Raw genomic sequence first — 16,491 nt, 5'->3', positions numbered from 1 at the left:
ACTTAATTATACCCTTCAGTTTTGACTCTATGATTACCCAGCAGAGGATATTTAATACGTATTAAAAACTAATTAAATAACTCTTGCTAAAGAAAGCAATGGGATGTTATCATTCCTAAGGTTTGAAATGGAATACTACTCTTCTGTACTACAGAGTACTGGTTGAAAACTAGACTTCCCACAACGGTTATCTTATTTAGAGTGCAATGAAAATATCCAATGTTTCATTTTCTTTTCCATCTCTGAAAGTTTATCCTATTTCCATTTTCCAAGTGGCCACTCACCCCTTCCTACAAACATTCTCTATCACAAGGGTTCCCAACCTTGAGTCCTCAGATGTGGACTACAACTCCCATCATTCTTAGCCACAATGGCCAAAGACTGTTAATTATGGGAGTTAAGTTTGACCACATCTGGAGGCCCAAGGTTGGGAACCCCTGCTTTATTACATATTCACTGCTCTACATTAAGTACCTCCTGGGACTCCTGTCTGAATTATTCCTTATTTAGCAGAAGGTGACAGCCAACTTCTCCTGGAGAAGATACACTGATGATGCATCTAGTTTCATGTTAATAACAACCTAGGACTAAACTTCTCTTTCTGCTAAGAATAGTATTTCAGCAAGTAGCTGGTTTAATTAACACTCGTTGTCCCCATATTTTTGGAATGTGCAACATTACATTCCAAAATATGAGGACAAAGTGTTAATTAAGAACACTCTTAAGAACCAGCCATTTCCACAGTTATTCCAGAGCATTGCTGCTCAACTTTGGCCCACCAGCTGTTTTTGGACTACAACTCCCATAATCTCCAGCCAGTTATAGCAACCAGTTATAGCAGCTCCTTTTGTAAACAGGATACTGTGAACAACCTTATTGGACAAGGACTTCCGTGTCTTGAAACATTAGGAGCTTATCAACCATTGGAGGCTTTTCAGGAACCAAACCACACACAGTGCTGGTGCTTCCTACAGCACATACACACATGGGCTCCAGAGGAGTTCCTTGCCAGACCAGGGTTGAAAATGTCACTGAACCGCATGCTTTCCAACTGTGAATCCTCCAAAAGACGACTGGTTAATAGGCAGAGAAGTGGACATAACGATTCTTATTCTACGTAATCCCCCCCACCCAGTTTTCCCACTCCATTCCTGAGCATACTTTTTAGGCATCAACTCCCTAAATCAGAGCATGCCCCCATCGAGAGGGTAGCACAAGGTCTAGAGCTTGTGATCCAAACTAGTATTGCGCTAGAGCAAGTAGGCTTGCAGTGAAACGAATTAAAGAAGGTGCACCTCATTTAATTCATTGGGAAGTTCTGTACCAGAGCGCTATTTGCTCTTGCGCAATCCCCATTTGTAGCACAACTAAGTCAACTTCTCGCACTAGCACAACAGTGCTACTGACATGCAGTTCCTTGCTCTGGATATCAGCAGAGGTGTTCTTACCCCTGGACCTTGGGGCCCCGGTCCATGGCCTCCAAGGTCCGGGGGAGGGGCTCCAAAATGTCCAGGGGAGCCTCCTGCTGCCACAACGTGCCCACCCCACTGCACCTCTGATTTTTGTTCCTCAAAATTTCAGCCGCCACTTACGAGCCAGTGTGGTGTAGTGGTTTGAGTGCTGGACTAGGACCGGGGAGACCTGAGTTCAAATCCCCATTCAGCCATGAGACTTGCTGGGTGACTCTGGGCCAGTCACTTCTCTCTCAGCCTAACCTACTTCACAGGGTTGTTGTGAGGAGAAACCGAAGTATGTAGTACACCGCTCTGGGGGCTCCTTGGAGAAAGAGCAGGATATATATGTAATAATAATAATAATAATAATAATAATAATAATAATAATGGCGGCTGTGGGGCTGAGCCGAGCAGGCCTCCCCTCAACAGCGGCGATGGACCGAGCGACTGCTGGGCCTGTCCATCCAGCCCAGCAGCTCTTGAGAACTGCGAGGTGCTCCAGCGCACCTGCACAACTGAAATAGAGCGTTGCTCGGTCGGTCCACTGCCAGGGTGGGGGGAGACCTGCTTGGCTCACCCCCCCCCCAGCTGCCACCCCTCAGCCGCGCACATGGCGGCTGAAATTATGCGGAAAGAAATTGGCGGCGTGGCTGTGGCGGGCACGGGGTGGCAGCAGGAGGCCCATGCAGGTTGGGGGGGGGGCTTGTAGCAAGAGCAGTCCAGGTGCCCAAATGACCAAGGTGCGCCACTGGATGTCGGCCAGTGTTTTCCCCATATGCCAGTGCTCTTCACTACATGTCAAGCAGGGTCTACTCTGGCAACAAATCTTCCATGTGAGAGCCATTCCCCCACTATGCTGACTTCACAAAGTACTGCACTTTCCTCCGTGCTGGGAGTCCTTTAAGGCAGATGGCGCCCTTACTTAAGAGCTCTTTGGGGAAAGCGCTGGGAGGCCGACACTTCCCAGAACTCCGAGCCTGCCTTTCAAAATGGCGCAGGGGCTCAGGAGGGATCAATTTCCCTGAAAGGATCCTCACTAGTGCTGGGTAAAGCGCAGCACTACACGGTGAGAGGAGCGGTGCAGAGAATTCAGCTGAAGCTTCACAGAGGTCCAGCAAAGAATTAGTTGGGGTGACACATTTAAGGTTGCCACTGCCAAACCTCACCGGGCTTCAGAAGGAAAGACACTTCTATATGCAAAGATATGAACATACTATCTTTAGACTGATCAATGAAGATTCCTCCAGTCAAGTAGCAGCTCTAGTTCAAAGCCCTGATCTGGGGCTTTGAACTAGATTTCTGGATTCAGAGCTCAGGTTTCTGGATTCAGAGCCCAACCTTTTAGTCACTATGTAGCACAAGCTGTCAAAGACACAAAATACAGCCACATTAGGATGTTCCATATCCTACTGATCTCTTGAAATAAAGCTGCTGAGGTGACGAGTACAGACTTTTTAGACTCACACAAGGGTAAATGATGCCTGCATTTCTTTAATCCTTCTCTCTTTACAGACTTTACCGAGTATTAAACATTTTACCTCTGGCTGCCAAGTAGAACTGAATAAAATAATTTATTCTCCTATGGCAGCAATTTCTAAGAAGATGATTGCAAGGGGGGGGCACACTGAGACTGCACCATCTGCAGTTTCACTTCATCATAATGAACTTAACTTGCAGTTTCTCTAAGCTGAATCAGGTTCTCTGCTCGTCTGCTACCAGGGATTGCAAAAATAAAACTGACTAGAATGCTAAAAAGGTTCCTGCCTCTTATTGCACTGGGTGGATCACTAGATAGCTGCTTTTTTACACGTCTGCAGTGCAGCCCAGAAAACCATTAGATTTGTACCAGCTGCAGACAAAGCTATCTAGAGAAACAAGGCAGTGGTGCTGCTGCTAAAGTGGATTAGTTCTAAGAAGAACTAATCTTTCAGTTCTCTGGAGACTTCCAATTCTCTCAGCTCCAGATAGGAACATAGGAAGCTGCCATATCCTGAGTCAGACCCTGGTCCATCTAGCTCAAAACTGTTGACACAGACTGGCAGCGGCTTCTCCAAGGTTACAGGCAGGGGTCTCTCCCAGCCCTATCTAGAGATGCTGCCAGGGAGAGATCTTTTGGTGCTCACATGTAGTCTCCCATTCAAATGCAAACCAGGGTGGACCCTGCTTAGCAAAGGGGACAATCCATGCTTGCTACCACAAGACCAGCTCTCCTCCCAGATCTTTCATTTCTGTGAAGAATCACAGTGAGCCACCTGGCCTGACTTGATGTTGCAGGTAGGCATAAGGACCAGCTTGCTTTCATATACATAGAGATAACCCCAAATTCAATCCTGAGACTCACAAACAGTGAACTCTTTGGAGTGAATGCTAGAGACCCAGTGTGTTTGATCAAAATTTTCCACTGTCCTTTAGTCCAAATTTCCACATACTTGTCAATGATTTTCTGTTGTCTAGAAGTATCTCGCGAAAAGCCATGAAAACTACTTGCAGAGGGGGCGGCATTCAAATGTTGCTCCATTTGCTGAAGCTGGTTTTTTGAGGCTCCAAAACCAATTTTTCTGAGAGCACAACTCCTTCCTCTATTCTGCTGCCACCTAGAGACTGCTAGTTCTGATCAGACATCTTCCCAAAAAGGCCAATCCAGCACCCTACCAAGAAGGTCCTGTACCTTCTAGCAGGAGGTGTTGCTCTCTCTGGAAATTTGTATTTGGACTTCTCTGCCTTGTGTTTGTTTTTAGATTGTGAGCCCTTTGGGGACAGGGGTCAGGGGACCATCTTATTGATGCATTATTTATTTCTCTATGTAAACTGCTTTGAGAACTTTGGTTGAAGAGTGGTATATATAAATATACATAGTAGTAGGCTCCTTGGAGGAACAGCAGGATATAAATGTAAAAAACAAATTAATAAAATAAACAAACAGGCAGGATGCAATTCAATGTATGAGATGTGCAGGTCCCAGGTTAATCCCTGTTAACAGGATTCCCAGATGATGTTGACCACAACTCCTATAATCTCCAGCCAAAGGCCATTGCAGCTGGGGATGATGGGAGTTGTAGTCAATGACATCCAGAAACCCTGGCTGCAAGGAACACTGGTCCCAGGATATTACATGTCAAGATCAGCACCTGTAATTGAACTGAGCCCCAAAATTCAGTGGCAGCCAGTACAATTGTCACAGCTCTGGCACCCTATGATTGTTGGCTCTCCACACTTTCAGAAGAGGCATGCTGCTGCAGCTGCACGCCTCTAACTGCTCTCAGTCAAAGTGTATGGCGGCAGCCAAGCCACAAACCACCGGAAGCGGGCTAAGGTAAGGTGAGGTGAGGTGGATGAGCACTTCGACAAAGCAGCACAAGACCACCAGAGAATACAGAAGCACAACCGCCTATTGAGCATGTGGCACAGCCTCTGATCTGAACACATCTGCCACACTACCACTGACCTAACAGTGAACTTCCCTGGGCTCGCTACTCAGATGAAAATGCAAATAAGCCCCTGTATAGATTTCCTCAGCACAAGAGATAGAGACGCTCAGATCTCCAGCTATTTTGCACTTACTTGCTTCAAGAGAATGCAAAGAAGAAGAAAAAGATCTTATCAACAGTCACTCTAACAAAACCAGAGACTGTTTTAAATTATCAGGCTAAAAGTAAGAAAAAGAAAGTCCTGTACTTTTAAGAGCTACGGTGCCGGGCGGGCGGGGGGGGGGGACCATGCTGTTGCTTAATCTGCTAAGTAACACTCAATAAAAATCCCCTGCAGAGGGATGTTTTCCTCCTGATACGCACCTGCAATTGCTATTGAAATGAACTCAAATCGTGCACATGCTCTACATGGGAATACAGGCCACTAATGAATTTTAAACTAACGCAGGAACCTTTTATAAAATCATATAAGCCGCTCAAGGGTGGCTTTTATCTCCAGCAGGCCGATTCATGCCTAGGTGGGTCTGTCAAATTGCAACATGGAGCTTATTGCTGCAGCCATTTGCGTAGATGTAACAGAATCTACGTCGCAATTGCGTTGCGGAACAGCGCATGTAATGCAGAACTACATCAAGGCAAAGTCTTACACATCTGGGAGCATAATTCATGCTATAAAGACTCACGAAAAAGCAAATGCTCTGCTATAAAAAGTTCTGGAAGAAAACACAGTCATTTGTGTGCTCTTCAAACGAAAAGGGGAAGAAAGACAAGCTTTTGTTGCCAAACACATGTAAGAATATAAGAACATAAGAACAGCCCTGCTGGATCAAGACCAAGGCTCATCTAGTCCAACATCGTGTTTCACACAGTGGCCCATCAGGTGCCACTGGAAGCCACAGGCAGGAGTTGAGGGCAGGCCCTCTCTCCTGCTGTGACTCCCCTGCAACTGGTACTCAGAGGCATCCTGCCTTTGAGGCTGGAGGTGGCCTGTAGCCCTCCGATTAGTAGCCATTGATAGACCTCTCCTCCATGAAGTTATCCAAACCCCTCTTAAAGCCATCCAGGTTGTTGGCTGTCACCACATCTTGTGGCAGAGAATTCCACAAGTTGATTATACACTGTGTGGAAAAGTACATCCGTTTCCTGGCCATCAATTTCATGGGATGACCCCTGGTTCTATTGTTTTGTAAGAGGGAGAAGAATTTCTCTCTATCCACTTTCTCCACACCATGCATGATTTTATAGACTTCTATCATATCTCCCCGCAGTCGTATTTTTTTCTCAACTAAAAAGCCCCAGGTGTTGTAGCCTTGCCTCATAAGCAAGGTGCTCTAGGCCCCTGATCATCTTGGTTGCCTTCTTCTGCACCTTTTCCAGTTCTACAATGTCCTTTTTTAGATGTGGTGACCAGAATTGTAAGCAGTACTCCAAATGTGGCCACACCATGGTTCTGTATAAGGGCATTATAATATTAGTAGCTTTATTTTCAACTAGCCGACCCCGCACAGAGCATCCAATATCAGGATGATGAAGTCTGCAGCTGAAATGCTCTCTCACTAGCACTTGAAAGCTGTTGCTTAGGACAGGATTTCTTAACCGTGGGCCCCCAGATGTTGTTGGACTGCAACTCCCATCATCCCCAGACATGGCTTTTGTAGCTGAGGATGATGGGAGTTGTAGTCCAACAACATCTGGGGGCCCAAGGTTAAGAAACCCTGGTTTAGGATGTCAGGGTTGTGTCCATTTATTCTCTTGTGGAGAGATTGATTGATTTGTCCTCTATAGATAGCATAAGGGCATTGCTGGCAGGAAGAGGACACGTTCACTTTGGAGGAGGAGGTGAATGCTATGGCTGATGTTAAGTTCTTGTGAAGGAATGAGGCCTGAACCTTCTCTTTTTGTGTTACAGATTTCTGTACTGCATATGTATTTGCTTACTCCCTATGTTGTGTTAAAAAACTGACAGGGGGCCAAAGGTTCACAGCTCCTGTTCTACAGTTTGGTTTAGGAAGGGAAAGAGTTTTACTGGTTAAACTTTGGCGGGAAGAGAGGATTTGATATGTTTTAGAATAATGGAAGGAACATGAGTTGTCCTGATTGGCTGGTTTAGAGAAATTTGGAGGGGGTGAGGGAGAGGAAAAGGAGGCTTGCCTGCAGCAGAAAGTTAGCTGTAAAGTGGGAGAGCTGAAGAGTTGAAGTCAGTTCGAGTTGGAGTCTGGGAGAGCCAGGAGAGAAGAGCTCCTGAAATTAGAGCTGGAAAAATCACTGGGAAAGTCAAGTTGATAACTCTCTTGAGAACTAAATCACCCTCAAAGCAGCTGAAGGACCAGTCTGGAATTGAACTTCCAATACTGGAAAGGAAGATTGAGACCTGAAGCTGAGAAAGGGGGAAAGCCAGGCTCACTGTAGAAGCTGATTGAAGGTGCTTATAGGAAAACTCCTGGTAAGGACTCTAGTTTAAGGCACAGTATTAGGTGCAGGCTAGACTGGATGTGTTTTTCTCTTATTTTATTTGTCCCTTGTGCTCATATGGTTGCTGTATTGTACTAAAATTTCCCAAAGATCTACTGTTTTACACTGGGCTGTGACAGTTCTATTGTAACAAACATTGCTATTCCACAGCAACATGTTGCCTGACAAGATACTGGGAATTGAATTAACACCTGGGTTTGTTGCAGGGCCTAATTCCTCTCTCTTAGATTGTTTGATGTTGCTTATGAACAGCCATTTTACACTGGGGGGGGCGACAAGACCTGCAAAAGAGAAGCAGATTTGCCCAGGACAAATCCAGAAATCTGTAGAGGTTGGAGAGGTTTTAGCCCATTGTACACCCCATATAGATGAGGCTACTTAGAACCATCCTAAAAAAGTCAACAAAAACTTTTGTAGGGGGAGAAAGAAACAGTTCTAAATGCAATTGTTAGTTGCCAGTAGAGTGAAATTCCCTTCCTTGCCCTGGCAAAAATCACATTCGCCACACAACACACACTCCTGTAATGTCATCCATTTCCTTCAGAACATAAACTTTGGGCACACAGTTGGGCAATATTTACAACACCACCTGTAATTCTGAAGTAGCAACACATTTATTATTGACATCTTCAAAAGTCTGCCTGCTCTAATTAATGTCTGCATGAATAAATTGCAGAGGATATTATTATATTGCACAATAAACTTCGCTGGTAATACAAAACTGACAGCATCGTCTAAACTTTCTCAATGCAAATCCAATAGAGCTGAAAACAAGTGAAAACTAACTAGTGAAAACTACTGCACTCTCGATTCCAAACCCCCTGCCACTGCCCTACCATCCCAGCCAGCACCCAAAAGCTGACCATTTATTTAGTACAGTGATTGATCAGGGAGATGTTCATGAATGAAGAGAACTGCTATGTGTATTATTCTTAGAAATGAAGAATGACTTTCCTTCCAGTGAGGTTTGTTTGCTTTCAGCTCCAAAACACATCTATTGGGTCAATGGCTTTAAAAATGGGTGCATTCTTGTTGCGGCAGGGTCAAGAGAAGCAGGCCCCATTGCCTATCCCTGCACGCAACTGGCAGCATTGACACACTCAGCCGGCAGCATCTTGTACAATTGTGGTTAAGTGCACAGTATGGCCTTGAAACAATATTTAAGATGAGCCTGGCCTGGGTGGTTTAGTGGGTATCACACTATATGTGGCAGCTGGACTTCAGAACGAAGATGGTGAGGTCAAGCATTTGCTGGGGCCCAAAGCCAGCCAACCAAGGACCCCTCACTGCCCTTCCCATCTTATACAGAGCACCCAAGAAAGTAAAAGGTAGCATTGAATGTCAGGCTGCATACCCCACCTCTTCTTAGTTAAGAAGTCCCACTTAGACTGCCCCCCACGAATCCTGGAACCAGCACTGGAGTTTTGAACTGGAGATCTGGATACAAGCCACCACCTCCGCCAAACATTTAGTACGTAGCCTTGGCAAAGTCACTCGGTCTCAGCCTTGGCATTCCCAATTGCAGCTCTCCAGGGATTTGGGCCAAGGTCTCTCTGGGAAATGCTTAACTGGGAAATGCGGAGGAATGAACCTGTGGACCTTCTGCATGCCAAGCATGGCTCATGTCACCAAGTGATGGGCCTGCCTCTCTTCCAAATTAAGGGAACCCATTAAGAAGCCTTGTCAAGGGCCTCCCCACATCCTGGTGGCGGCACTGGAACATGGGTATTCAAGGGGACAAGCCTTCCCCCTCCGACTGAGCCAGTCTAGTCGACTTCACAGAGCGTATGGGCTGCCAATGGTCTCTCCCTAGCCTAAACTAAGCAACAAAATTAATGCCCACAAAAAGCTTAAATAAGTGGAAATAATATCTGAGAGTATATACTCTGTTCCATGAGCCTGCTGCTTAAAATCCCATTACTGTACAGCAACATTCCAGACACCATTCCAGAATACTGACCTTCGTAAGGCTACCTTGTTATTAAAATAAGGCTGCTGCGTTTGACAAATTTTGCAAACCTTCCCGGTACATTCCACGGAGGAACTTCACATGCCTCAACAGTTCCTATCTGTTAAGGAGACTGCTCAATTAGGACGTTCCAATGCTTACCACGGCTCCATGGGCTGCATGCACATGATAAGAGTTTCATTATGCAACTGTATTAAAGGTTGAATAGGTCTCCATCTAGCAAAATGCCGTTTTAATGTGGTGCCTTTTAAAACACACACACACACACAGACCCCAAACCAGAGTTCTCTATGCTGCTGCAAAAGGCAACCTGGCCTCGGGCAGTAATCAGAGCTCATGATTAATGCCCCTTCACCCTCCTGACTTAATCACTTAGAGATATCACGGTGGCGGGCTTGGTTTTGTAACAGAGCTCTCCACCAATCGGAGAGGACGGCTGCAGCTTAAAGGATTATGTTGCGTATCTATGTGTTGGGAGAGGTCACGTGAATATATGGAGTTCGATGCCACTAACAACAGAGATGCAGTGGAGTCAGCGTTCTTCCCTTAAGCCCTGCTATTGTTTACCCTTCGCAGAAATGAGACACTGGAGCCCTGCTGAACTTACCCGGAGAAAGTTCTGAGCTGAGGAGCAAAATGTTTCTGCCCGCTATCAGGAAACCTCTGTTCTTCGCTCTGAGGCAAGGTAGTGCTTACCAGGTGAGTGCTCAGCAAGCTCACTGTGTAGCCTGCTGTTTTTTAAAAAAATGTTAAAGCTATGTGATGGTTTTGACTAGAATGCATGCAAGCAGCTAATAGAACCCGTTCATCAGAAGTCAGGATGCAGCAGTTATACAATTCATCATTCAAAAGGAAAAATCAATTTTTTTACAAGTTGCTATCTTTGTTATTGCTTCCCAATATGAGCTGCTGCTGGTGGTGGTGAGATTCCATAGCATGGCTCTTATGTGTAATTAGACTTCAAATAACCTTACTTCAAGGGTTTTTTAAAAAGGGAAATATCTACTGTATGCAAAGTTTATCAGTCCCGTTAATTTGATAATTTATCCTCTGTCAATCAGAAGATACAAAGTTATACTAAGAGGAGGGTACAATATACAGCAAAAGATAAATGAGATATTTTCTATTTTCTATTGCAATACATCAGGGTCAGCAACAAAACCAGTTAAACCATCAATCCAGCTGCATTTTTATTAAGCCATTAGAACAGACGTCAGCAAAAGGCTGAAACTACCAGATTGTAACAGACTTGGTTTTGCTGCCAAAACAACTATTCATCTGGTTTTGCAAGATAGATAGATAGATATACACATTACATACAGAGACACTATATTCTCTATTCTCATTTCTGGCATCTCTAGGTGTCTACTTCAGTATTAAGCAAGACAGAAATGAAACCTTGTCTGCCCTAAGTAATTAGAGCAGAACTTTTAAGCCTCTGTATACATTCTGAAGCAGAAAAGAGAGAGTCAGACAAGATGACTAAAATGCCTGCATGGCAGCTGATTAATTTCTAATTAAACTATATGGAAATGTTATACTGTCTTCAGAGAGCTGGATGCAGTCAAACCCACCCACCCACCACGGCCAACATATATTTTGGATGTTTTGAATGGAAGCATTTATTATGTATGCTTAAAGGGGCATTTGGAAGTATCTGGCTGATAAACATTCAACAGTTGTTGGTTCAAAGAACAGTCTTTAGCAGAAAAAAATACTGCTTGTCCTTTAACAAATAAAAAAGGCAAACAAATAGATCTTGTATATATTGTAACAGAAAATCTGCCTTGGCTTATAAAAGCCACGTCCATCCACAGTACTTGCCCAAGAAATAAATCTTTTAGCAAAAGAAAATATGGAACAAATCCTTCATCAACCTTGGAAAACTAGCAACAAACCATCTCCTTGGCAGGTAAAGTGCTGCACGCCTCTCTCTCACTGGACAAGTTTAGATATATAGGAGCCTGACAGCTTAAGCATCAATATCTAATCCCAGTTCATGCCACCGCCCACCCTTCAACACCAACACATGAAGGCACTTATCAAGCCACAACACATTTGGCTCCTGTGTGGTCTGAAAGTTCAGTCCCAAAAATCTGCATGGGGGTGGGGGGAGGAGGATAGCGCTGGGGTCAGAACTGGAAGCAAAGGAGGGCAGCTCACGTTTGTCTGTGCACAAGGATTTCAGCAGCCGTAGCTTCTCTCAGTGGTGATAAACCGCACCTCCTGCCATCACCCCCTCCTCTACAGAAATATTCGAGTAATACAGAAGCCTTGCTATCTTCTGCTCCACTTCAGTTTGTCAACACTCAGTTTAGGGCATTCTCTTCCTCTGGACTTTTGATAGGGTCAGGTGGGGGAGAGTGACACTAGTGCAGTATAAAGACCTGCAGAGGGGGACTGATGATATTGAGACTCATTTGATTGAAAAGTGGGATATAAATCTTCCAAAACAAACAAGCAATAAATAATACCAAAAGCTCTATTCAGACATTATATTGTACGAGTGTACAGATATCTGTATACTTGCACATGTTTTTGTGTGAATGACTGAACCTGTGTTCATTTAAAAAGTGAACCTGGGTACAGGGCCCTCAAATGCACAGGACAAGAAGGACTGCTGTACCTGCATTCAACATAACATGTGAATAGCTGACTCTGTGCACAGCTGCATACCTGCGTACATTGGACACTCAAGAGTACAACTGTTGAACACTAAAGCCCTATTCAGACATTATGTTCGTGTGCACCAGACATGCAAAGCACACGCTCATCAGAGACAGATCCTTTTTATATTAAGCCCCATTCTAAGTTAGTCTTTGGTTTTTCTCTAGCAGGTTATTCCCAGGTAAGCATGTATAGGATGGCAGCCATTGTGTTTTAAAAACACAGTTGTTAAAAACAAAAATGGTTATGACTGAACAGTAATTGTTCTGAGCCTCAAGGATATGCCACTTAAAGAGAGGCAGAAAAATAGCAATCAACTTCCCAAAACGTTACTAATTTTACTTACTAAGAAATATTATTTGATGAACAACCAAACTCAATGCAGTTGAAAGGAACAATTACACTTTAATTAAACTGTCAAAAGCCATTAAAGCTGAAACCCAGTACATATGCTAGGAAGTAGGGTCCAGTGAAATCCATGGAGCTTACTTCCAAGTAAACATGTGTAAGATATTTTGCATCAAAATCCAGGCTATGAATTCCTCTGGAATTATGGAAAGAGAGTATGGTTTGCTAGGAATTCACATGCTTCCTAGTAACTTCAGCCACAGAATAACCAAGGCATTGCTGGATGTGACATCTAAGACTGTAAATACAAACCGAACTACTCATCTTTATTCCAAACATCACGAGGAGAAAACATTCTGTCTCAACGCATTTCCTGGAAGTATTTATGCATTACCAGTCCTGGCATTCTGGGGCCAGAGAATCTGAGTCTGTTTCTCAACAGGAACCTCCTGGGCAGCCAGCATAGTGCTCTGCTGATAAGTCACTAGGTCGGCTTTCACTTGTTTCATTGACAGGAAGCAACACTACATAATGGTTTCTAGGAGAACCACCATCTGTGCCTCCTGTCAGTCTTCTCCAACTGGCAGGCATATATCTACGGAGAATGTTCTTGTTGATGCCAAGCTTCACTCTTCCCCACCCACAAAGCCTAAGCTCCAGTAGCTTCAAAAAATGCGAGCTTGGGTTAGACAATGGACCATCGTTTCTGCAGTGCCAAATTCACTGAGCCAGATTCAATCCTGAACGCTCTGGCTACAATGAAAATCAACAGCACTGCAGTTTCCTCACATGACAGCTAAATCTAGCCTAGAGCATCCCAAGCCTTATCTGGCTGGATTGGGGGAGGGAAATCCCATCACAGATTATGTGAATTGCTTTAATTAGTAAAGCTGCTTTGAACTGTGTAGAAAGATACTCCAGAGCAGGGGTATCCTTGGGCACCCCCAGATGTGGTTGGACTACAACTCCCATCATCCTGTAGCCCAACAACATCTGGGAAACCCCTTTTATATAGAGACCCACCTTGAAAGTCAGACATTCAGAGCTGATGTACCACTGCCTCCCTGCATACCATAATTTGCAAACGGGGAGCTTCCCTCATGACAGCTTGCTTCCACCCACTCTGTCCTTCCCCACTCCAGAGCATTAATTATGTCCTCCCTTCCTGACATTAACCATGGTATTGTGTCACATGTGCACCAATCCAAACCATGGTTAATGCAAGCCAGTTGCCCCCATAGTCATAGGACAGTGTACATCTGTCCATTGGACCATGGGTATACCAATGTGCCTTATACTGGATTAGATCACTGGTCCATCTTGCTTAGTATTGTCTGTACTGTGACAGGAAGCAGCTCCTTCAGGGTCTCAAGCAAAGAAGGGTATTTTTTTCAGCATCTGCTACTAGAGACCCTTTAAAATGAGGATTTAATCTGGTACCTTCTGTTTGAAAAGCACGTGCTCTGCTACTGAACCAACTCCTCTCAATGACTGTAGTTACTCTCATCCGATGCAAGGTATACATATACTTTTAATGCAAATGAAACTGTAAGGTGGAAAATGGTGCCAGGCGTGTTCATCAAATTATCTGAGATAACTTTGTTACCATATTTTATTTATTTATTTATTTGCATTTCATATCCCGCTCTTCCTCCAAGGAGCCCAGAGCGGTGTACTACATACTTAGGCTTCTCCTCATAACAACCCTGTGAGGTAGGTTAGGCTGAGAGAGAAGTGACTGGCCCAGTCTCACCCATCAAGTATCATGGCTGAATGGGGAGTTGAACTCGGGTCTCCCCGGTCCTAGTCTAGCACTCTAACCATTACACCATGCTGGCTCGTATTTCTTTTTTATACTTCGGATAAATATGCCTTCCTCCACAATATATTTTCTGCCTGTTTATTCTTTGGGTTTTCAAATCAACCCATTCAGTTGCTCTTTCCCTAAAGCAATTGTCCATTTTGTTACATTCCTGTGAAATATAGGCTATGAACCTGCTTTATAGAGAGTCCATCCAGTCCAGGATTATCTATTCCACCTGGCAGTGGCTCTCCAGAGTCTGAGGCATTTCCCATGATCTATTACCTGATACTTTATCAGATGCCTGGAACTGAACCTGAGGCTTTTTGCAGACAAGCATGTCCTCCAGCACTAAGCTGTGACCTTTTCCCAAATATCCGCATTAAAGAATCCTCATTAAAGAGACAAATTACGAGAGGCAAATACACCCTCTAAAGGATTTCCCAGTTCTTGGAAAGATCAAAAGCATTTCTTAGGAAGCTGCCATATACTGAGTCAGATCCTTGGCCCATCTAGCTCAGTATTGTCTACACAGACAGGCAGTGGCTTCTCCAAGGTTGCAGGCAGGAGTCTCTCTCAGCCCTACCTAGAAATGCCAGGGAAGGAACTTGGAGCCTTCTGCATGCAGAAAGTTCCCTTTACTTAGTTCCCACCATCTTTAAGATGCACAAAGCAGTTTCAACTGAAGAGTTCATAAATGCATGTGTTACAGAGCATATGCATACAGACATAACATCCTTATACTTGCCTGTACATAATTGCACACCAGCATAACATTTTTTACATAAAACCTCTGTGTCATTAATTATGAAGGATGGATGAAACAGAACCAGTATATCCAGTGGCACAGATTGGCCAGGATCCAAAGGCTTGTAAGTGCCCAACGGGATTTTTAATGTGCCCTCTGAAGAGCAGCCTCCATGCTATGTCAAACCGTCTTCGAAACTCCTCTCAGTCTCAAATGTGACTTAGCACAGAGAGGCTACTGTGGAAACAGGGTCAGTTCAAAGGCCACTTGGGCAAGCAGGCGTTTTTTAAATGTGCAACCAGACCCAAAACATGCAGCTCCCCCAAAAATGCCCTAAGTGCTGTTCTAAAAGAACAAATGCTCAGTTCTATTACATTAGATGACGTAAGGAGGGGCTGATAACAATGAGAAAAGTCAAGGGAGTCGTGCCAGCTTCTCTAAAATTCAGGCACTGATCAAGCAAACCCGTTTCTCCTCCTCCTGCCAAAGATGTATACCACAGACTACTGCTGCTCCTCACAGAGTTTTCATCAGTGAACATAACATTATTCTCCAACAGTGCTGACAAATTCCCAGTTCTGAGGATTTTCTCCCAGTAGGTTTCTAAATGTCATGGAATACGACTCTAGGCAACAAAGTATGTTTGTGCACACACTAGGAAAATGCTCTGGTGTCTTGCAGCAGCGCACACGGTGCACGTGAATTACCCCTTACACACCATTGTGTAGTTCTGAATTTTCACAGGAAGCTGCCAAATCGAGTCAGACCACTGGTCCATCTAGCTCAGTATTGTCTACACAGACTGGCAGCAGCTTCTCCAAGGCTGCAGGCAGAAATCTTTCTGAGCCGTATCTTGGAGATGCCAGGGAGGGAAGTATGCAGGTGCTCTTCCCAAAGCGGCTGCATCCCCTAAGATAAATATTTATTTGTCTGTTAAATGTTTATATTGCCTTTCATTAAAACAATCTCGAAACATTTAAAACAATATAAGACTATAAAAATGACACAATAAAAATAAATATAGAAATACAACTCTAATTAAAAGTTTTAAAAACGTACAAAATATAGAAACATAAACATAAAATACAAAGCAGCAGCAACAAAAAACAACACTAATCTAAAACCCTGGGTCAAAAGCCAAGATTTCACTTGCTTTTTAAAAACTGTGATGGAGACTGAGGAGCAGATGCCCACTGAGAGAGCATTTCAAAGCCTGGGGGCAATAACTGAGAAGGCCCTGTCCCACATGCACAACAGCCGAGCCTCCCTCACTGTTGGCACATGGAGCAGAGCCCCCTCCAATGACCTCGTCAAGGGGGCAGAAACCCTTGGGAGTAGATGGTCCCTCAGATATCCAGGGCCCAAACCATTATGCGCAATTAAGACCAAAGCCAGCACCCTGGACCCGGAAACAAATTGGCAGACAGTATAGCTCTTTCAATATGGGTGTAATATGATCCCAGCAAGCAGCTCCAGATAAAATCCTAGCTGTTGCATTTTGCACTAGCTGCAGTTTCCAGATATTCTTCAAGGGCAGCCCCACATAGACTGCATTACAGTAATTCAGCCACGACGTGACTAATATCTCACAGTGCTCACACATC

The 16,491-nt window shown here is 44.3% G+C and overlaps 2 protein-coding genes across 4 annotated transcripts in view; one reads left to right on the top strand and one right to left on the bottom strand.

The window, feature by feature from the left end:
• Window positions 1-16,491, bottom strand: part of LOC128336452 (cytochrome P450 2W1-like) — a 172,438-nt gene that overhangs the window by 94,656 nt on the left and 61,291 nt on the right. The window lies entirely within an intron of this gene.
• Window positions 1-16,491, top strand: part of GPR146 (G protein-coupled receptor 146) — a 53,600-nt gene that overhangs the window by 21,649 nt on the left and 15,460 nt on the right. Inside the window, exon 2 of the mRNA XM_053276144.1 lies at window positions 9,900-10,022. The gene's annotated coding sequence lies outside the window, so the exon portion shown is untranslated. The remainder of the gene's footprint in view (window positions 1-9,899; window positions 10,023-16,491) is intronic.

Source organism: Hemicordylus capensis, chromosome 13 (assembly GCF_027244095.1).
Source record: "Hemicordylus capensis ecotype Gifberg chromosome 13, rHemCap1.1.pri, whole genome shotgun sequence".
Lineage (NCBI taxonomy): Eukaryota > Metazoa > Chordata > Lepidosauria > Squamata > Cordylidae > Hemicordylus > Hemicordylus capensis.
This window is presented reverse-complemented; position numbering and strand designations above follow the sequence as displayed.